The following is a 7,500-nucleotide window of genomic DNA, read 5'->3' on the forward strand; positions in this document are numbered from 1 at the left end:
TTTCCATGCTGCAGAAAGTAATTTAAGAGACTGTGGTACAAAACATATTAAAAAAAAAAACACTTGTAGATGATAATGAAAATACATAAATAAATGGCTAAACAGTGATGGGGTTGAAATATTACACACGCAAGTCAGCGGTGCCGTGTGAACGAAATTGTTTCTACATTTTAATATGATCCGCGTTGCTAGACAGGGATTTCAGAAAACTACTTAAGAATATGATCTATATGTGTGAAGAAAATGTCTGCTATATTCTCTCTCTCTCTCTCTCTCTCTCTCTCTCTCTCTCTCTCTCTCTCTCTCTCTCTCTCTCTCTCTCTCTCTCTCTCTCTCTCTCTCTCGTCCATATGCTAAATGTAAAGTTGTAGAGGAAGAAGGCAGTTTCCTAAAGCCACAACTAAATATATATGAGGTCGTTGGCATACATTAAGTGAGCGTGTCGCTGCTTCCCCTCTCCGGAGTTGACCATTCACCTCACGGAACACGGAGAAAGACAGGAGGGGAAGGGTAGCTGTAGGTCATGAGCAAGGAAGGAACAGCAGCAGGAACAGGTTTAGCGAAAATAAAATGTACCAAGACAACTGTGTGCAAGTGGGAGAGTGGGTTCTTGTGAAGAGTGGAAGGTGAAAAAGGGAACGACATCAGTATATTAGATGAATGACTGTTGAAAGGATCGAGGGGAAAATAATAATGAGCTTTTTACGCCACAAGAATTTAATAAAAGTGAACATCTGTTGTCTCTGGTAAAGAGGGAGCAACAAGTTCACGTACGCGCATGCTCTCTCTCTCTCTCTCTCTCTCTCTCTCTCTCTCTCTCTCTCTCTCTCTCTCTCTCTCTCTCTCTCTCTCTCTCTCTCTCTCTCTCTCTCTCTCTCTCTCTCTCTCTCTCTCTCTCTCTCTCTCTCTCGAAACTGGCTGTAGGAAGGCGCACATACCTGGCAAATAGAGGTAAAAGTAGAAGTAATAGTAGTAGTCGTAGTCGTAGTAATTATAGTAGTAGTAGTAGTAGTAGTAGTAGTCATGGGGATGATGGTAGTAGTAGTAGTAGTAGTAGTAGTAGTAGTAGTAGTAGTAGTAACAGTAGCAGTAACGGCAGTAATAGTATTGGCAGCAAAAGTAATCAGAGTGATGCTTACGATCGCTTCCGTTCCCGGCTGCGTGGAGGCGCTCGCTGTAAACACTTGCGATCGGTGAGACACGGGAAGGTCAACCGTAAGGAAAACTGGAGAGAAGACTTTCAACACCGCTACTAAACAGTTTTCAAAAACGTTTAATCAAAAATGCACTTGCTTACCTCTCTCTCTCTCTCTCTCTCTCTCTCTCTCTCTCTCTCTCTCTCTCTCTCTCTCTCTCTCTCTCTCTCTCTCTCTCTCTCTCTCTCTCTCTCTCTCTCTCTCTCTCTATCTATCTATCTATTTATCAGTTTATGAAAGTCTATGTGTGCGTAACTAACTACATCTATCTATCTTATGATTGGATGCTCAACAGATACTCTGATGTACATTTTTTTTTTTCAGTTTTATTGTTATCGACTACCACTGCAGAAACAAAAATAGGGAATATCTAGTTTGCACTGAGAGAGAGAGAGAGAGAGAGAGAGAGAGAGAGAGAGAGAGAGAGAGAGAGAGAGAGAGAGAGAGAGAGAGAGAGAGAGACTAATGGGCTTAGGGAGTAGGGTAACCTTAGTCCTCACTTTTTTTCTTACCTTTTAGTTCTTTATCACGTGACGTCAAGGAGTGAGCCGCGCCCCTGTTGCCGTGCCGTGCTGTGCCGGGGCGGGCAGCTCACTCGCCCCGCGCTGAGTTCATCCCTTGACCTGACCGTAAATTCTAAATAAGCTTTATTGGATTACTCAGATTATCATGTCGAAATTAGGTTTTTAATTCAATGACGGTGACTGTAGATTAATATTTCATGTTTTATGGGACACTCACGTTCTGTTATTAAGCTGCCCGTATGAACATATATTTTTGTACTGCCAGTAAAGGGGATGATCCTTTGATTTTTTTTATTTTATTTTTTTATTTTACAATGCAGTGGTGGTATATATATTTTGGTCTTGCTTATGATTAATAATTCACAACAACACATAAAGACCATAAACAACAACACAAAAAAAAGTATAATTTTGCTTGAATAATTTATCTCTGTAGCTGATGAGCTTTGTTCTTCCATTGTTGACATGCCACCTTCAGTGCTGTTTAGTGAACTTGCATTCCAAGTCCTGAAGAGTGTGTGTGTGTGTGTGTGTGTGTGTGTGTGTGTGTGTGTGTGTGTGTGTGTGTGTGTGTGTGTGTGTGTGTGTGTGTGTGTGTGTGTGTGTGTGTGTGTGTGTGTGCTTTCGTGCGTGTGTGCGTGTGGGTGGGCGGGCGTGCGTGCGTGCGTGCGGGCGTCCGGGCGGGCGGGTGGTTAGAGGTGTGGGGTGGAGGTGCACGTGTGCTCGTCCTACAGTACAGGTTACCTCTGTTTTTCCATGCATCCAGTATTTTTTTTTTATCTGCGTATTAAGAAATTCATGCACATTGCTGTTATTTTTGTTTGCAAGTTTATTCGTTATCTTTACGGTGAGTGGCTGTGCACACCGTACATTGCCACAGGCTGGAATAAAATTCCAGGAAACCCCAGCGGAGGTCAGCATCAGTAGTGATCCTCAGTCACTGTAGTGTTTACATTTATTTATTTATTTATGTTTTTGAATATAATTTTGTTGCCATTGGCTGGCCTGCCTTATACTTAAATGAATATATAGATAGACAGATAAATTAATAAATAAAAGCAGAATACAATATTTATGAAAGTGACGTAGGGAAGGAAACAGACAATTAAATAAAAAGAAAGACCACGTAAAAAAAATGAACCCACTAATGCAGTGCATTCACCATAATTTAGAGGAGAGAGAGAAAAAAAAAATATTACAGAAATCATTAGGTCCCACCGAGACTCGAACTCGGATCGTTGGATTCAAAGTCCAAAGTGCTAACCATTACACCATGGGACCCTGAAAGCTGTGAAAGAGGGGTCCATCTTCCTTACTGTAGATATAGAAAAAAAAAATTAAATCGTAAAACACACACCACACACACACACACACACACACACACACACACACACACACACACACACACACACACACACACACCACACACACACACACACACACACACACACACACACACACACACACACATATACGCACACAGCTGTTCTCAGCAGGTGTGTACTGCTCACTTAACTCACCTACACACTCGCTCCTCCACCTCAGTGTTTCTCTTGCCTTCATTTCTCACCAGCTCTCATCCGTGATCTATTGATATTTGTGTTGCGTCTTCTACGATCACAAGATTTCACCGAGGTAGAGTTAATGTTGTGTTTGGTTCCATTTCACTGTCTGTAGCAGAGAGGTATTTTTTGTAGAGACATACTTTGTGTAGATCATGGGGATCGGGTAACGTAAGCAGTCCCAAACTCTCTCAAAAGTGTGTGTACGTTACTGACAGTTACTATTGAGAGGCTCTTGTATTTCTCCATTGCAGTAAACGTCTCATATATTGGTTAGGAATTAGTTCATGCCTCTACTTATATCATTATTACTCCTGTCACGACTGTAGTATCTTTCATCCACCACGACCACTGCTTTTACTGCTCCAGTTAGCCCTTTTTACTGTTACTAATTTTATTATTGCTGCCGCTTACTGCCGTTGCTACTACTACTAATGCTAATGCTGCTACTACTACTACTATTACTACTATATATGTATATATATATTATTATATATATATATATATATATATATATATATATATATATATATATATATATATATATATATATATATACGAGTATATATATATATATATATAATATATATATATACTATATATATATATATATATATATATATATATATATATACGAGTATATATTATATATATATAATATATATATATATATTATATATATATATATATATATATATATATATATATATAATATATATATATATATATATAATATATATATATATATATATATATATATATATATATATATATTATATATATATCGTGGTGTATAGAGAGAGAGAGAGAGAGAGAGAGGAGAGAGAGAGAGAGAGAGAGAGAGAGAGAGAGAGAGAGAGAGAGAGAGAGAGAGAGAGAGAGAGAGAGAGAGAGAGAGAGAGAGAGAGAGGAGAGAGAGAGAGAGAATATACGAGTATCTCATGAAAACCTTCCTTTCTGTGTGTGTGTGTGTGTGTGTGTGTGTGTGTGTGTGTGTGTGTGTGTGTGTGTGTGTGTGTGTGTGTGTGTGTGTGTGTGTGTTGTGTGTGTGTGTGTTCCTGACGCAGTGCACCACTTGGCTTCAAAATGACAGTTGTTTTTGTCAACATGTGGAGCTTGGTGATACTGATTGCAGAGAATAGCACGTAGTGAGACAGGAAGGAGTCTACTAAATATAGTGCAGCAATAGTGGCAAAAGTAAACGATAAGAAAATAAATTAGTCATGATAAATATAATATCTTCATGTATATTGTTTAGAAGAATAGCAAATTATCAGTTTCTATTCTGAAATCTTACTATTTTACTATTTTCCAATGAAATCAAAATCAAGTGAATGTTTTTGTGTCATACCAAAACACGCTGGAATAAGTACACTCCCTGAAAGCTGTGATGAATAGCTATGCAATAAGCACTAAACAAATTTCAAACAAACATAATATATATATTTAAGATTTTTTTTCTGTATTGATCATCATTTAATACCAATGTCCTTTGCTGCCCTGTCACTCTCCATAAGAGCGGATAAAAGATGAAACTAAGAAACATGAAGTCTTTGTGTAATATCCTTTTTAGCACTGGTCTTAACTTTTTAGGGATTCTTCACCAGACACTGCTGTTACTGACATTAGATTAATTACAACTCCTGGAATAAATTATGGATTAATTTGGAGGATGATAAGTCTTACTCACGAGTTGCGATGTGTTGCGTATGTGATGAATCATAAATGCAACTTAGTTTCTGAACTCATCGCCAAAGCAAAGGATCCGCCGGTATTGATTTATATTAATAACAGTGATTTAAAGCGCCAGTAAATACAGACGAAGCAACATCAACAAAAACAAGCGACGCCCAAATAATCCTAAACTTGTCCTCCTCCAAAAGATAAGATTCAAACGCCACCAGCAGCAAGAAAACTAGAAGAAAGAATAAATCGGCCGGTGAAATGTACCGACCGTCCATTCCCCCTCACAGCATTCGGCCTCACATTTATTTAACGCCCGCATGCCTGCCTTGCCTTGCTTTACTGAGCCGCAAAGGTCAGCTCCAAACCTCGAGGATCGAGTTTCGTGGATGAATAGGTAAAGGTGGAATTTTTACACGGCTACTGCTACTTATATTACAACTAGTACCAGCGACACACCCAACACAATCATCTCTGCCACCCTCAACCACTACAACCACCTGTCACCAATCTTAATGACACTCCACACTATTACAATACGCCACCGCAGTGCCAAGCGTGCCATTCTGAAACAACCTTTACAGCAAGATAATCTCCCCTTCTCTAGTGGGCGGGTGTGTCCTGGACGGGTCTCTGTGGGAGGGTAGCAGTAGCACGCGTCACAGTGAGGGGCATGCCAAGGCGGGCGCGGCATGGGCCAACACCACCACGCTCAAAGGAGAGTGCCAAAGCCTGACAGTGATGGCGTTAAGCACATTCTCAATCAATTTTTTACTTCTTCGTCTTCTTTTATGCATTAACTTCAATCGCTTTGGTCCTTAAGTGTGAGTTCGTTGAGTCTCTTCGCCCTGACTGATTTTTGTCCTTTCCTTCTGTGATATAGTGCACCCTTGTCTTCCTCCTCCTCCTCCTCCTCCTCCTCCTCCTCCTCCTCCTCCTCCTCCTCCTCCTCCTCCTCCTCTCCTCTTCTTCTCCTCCAACCACCCGTCACATTTCAACAGCGCCTCGCCTCCTATAGAGCACACACACCCCTTCCCCTTCCCCCAAAGCCAACCTTCACCTCCTTTCACCTCCGACCCCCTCCTCTTGGCAGGTGAATCACGACCTACTCACTAGAGAAAGGGAAGGAAAATATTTGAACGTCATTAATAGTCGTGTGTCGCGAGATGAAGACTGGATTCCTTTCCGTGGCATTTAAATAATTACTTACCGCCTCGGGTCCATTAGCGCCTCCCGCATTTCCATATATGAAGGGAGGCGTAGGCGCTTCTTGGTGCCCTGTATGTGTAAAGAACAATTAAAAAAAAAACGTACTTTTAATGTAGCAGTGTCTTCCTTTAATTAAATGACTCCCTACACGTAAGCTGCAGTTGATCCGATTGAAGACGACAAGGAAAAATATTGGATTCCACGGTTTAGAAAATGGAGTAATAAATTAAATTCCGAGTAAGAGTTAGTCTCCGTGGTGTTGACAAACGAGATGATGGAAGGGGCAGGGGTGAGGCAGGAGGGTGTCGGCGAGCGGAGGGCCTACGCGCCTCCGGCAATCTTGTAGGGGGTGAGGTAGGGTGGTCGCAACACCTGGCAGCGGCGTGAAAAGCTGCTGGAGACTCTTGAGCCAGCTGTTATATATGCAGAGAGGAAGAGAGGACCACACCCAAGGGAGTCAAGGGAAAGGCGGCGCTTATGTAAGGCTTCGGCATCTCGTGGCTAAGGAATCGGCATCTTTAGACTGAGGGATCAGCAATATTCACTTCACCTCCGTAAGCAGAATTATTGACAAATTGTTATCTTCGTCTCTAATGAGGGATGGAGCACCAGGTGTAGCAGATGTTGCAGAGGTGAAGAGTCATGCAAGCGTCGAGTAAAATGATATGGTTATGTTGTCTTCTTGTAAATAAACTATATTGTTTGTTTCTGAGCTATTTATTGTTATTAATTGGTAATTGTTGCTTTGTTAATGTTCAAGCAGGGAAGGTGAAAGATTACAACTTGGCAATTCGTACATATGACTGGAGAGGTTTCGCCAACATGTTAAGTACAAAATAATCTTACCTACAGTGGTTTCAATGCGAGACAAAATCTGTGCGCATGTGTATGTATATTAATCAGCGAGCTAAGCTTTGAAACTACTCAACATGATTTAATTAGAAGGTGAAGGGTGTTATGCACAAGCTTGGATTCACTACAGGTTTCCTTTTTTTTTTTTTTTATTTAGTTGCTTAGTGTGATCATGAATACGGATCACATAATATATGTTCACATTTTTTTTTTTGTGAACCTCGTTGAAAAAATTGTCAAATTTCGTTTTTATTCCTCATTGTACTCTCTTCATTTACATATAACTGTGTAACAAGATAATTGGTGTGGTGTCAGACTGTGTACTAAACTAAAGTCTTTAACGTGTGTTTTTTCAAAAGCCGCAAAGTAATTGCTACAGAAACGTCCACCACTGACAGCCTTCCATTAGTGAGCTGGCGGGGATACTGCCACTCTCCCAACGCCACGAGGAGGGCGTGTGCGTCATTAATTTTA

The 7,500-nt window shown here is 40.6% G+C and overlaps 1 protein-coding gene, 1 long non-coding RNA gene and 1 other non-coding gene across 3 annotated transcripts in view; 2 read left to right on the top strand and 1 right to left on the bottom strand.

The window, feature by feature from the left end:
• The window catches only part of LOC135101882 (uncharacterized), a 93,934-nt gene that overhangs the window by 26,639 nt on the left and 59,795 nt on the right, over nt 1-7,500 (top strand). The window lies entirely within an intron of this gene.
• The window catches only part of LOC135101883 (uncharacterized), a 19,466-nt gene that overhangs the window by 3,879 nt on the left and 8,087 nt on the right, over nt 1-7,500 (top strand). The gene's annotated exons all lie outside the window — the stretch shown is intronic.
• Nucleotides 2,930-3,001, bottom strand: Trnaq-uug (transfer RNA glutamine (anticodon UUG)). Its single transcript has one exon. It is a non-coding gene; the product is annotated as a tRNA-Gln (tRNA).

Source organism: Scylla paramamosain, chromosome 7 (genome assembly GCF_035594125.1).
Source record: "Scylla paramamosain isolate STU-SP2022 chromosome 7, ASM3559412v1, whole genome shotgun sequence".
Taxonomy (NCBI): Eukaryota; Metazoa; Arthropoda; class Malacostraca; order Decapoda; family Portunidae; genus Scylla; species Scylla paramamosain.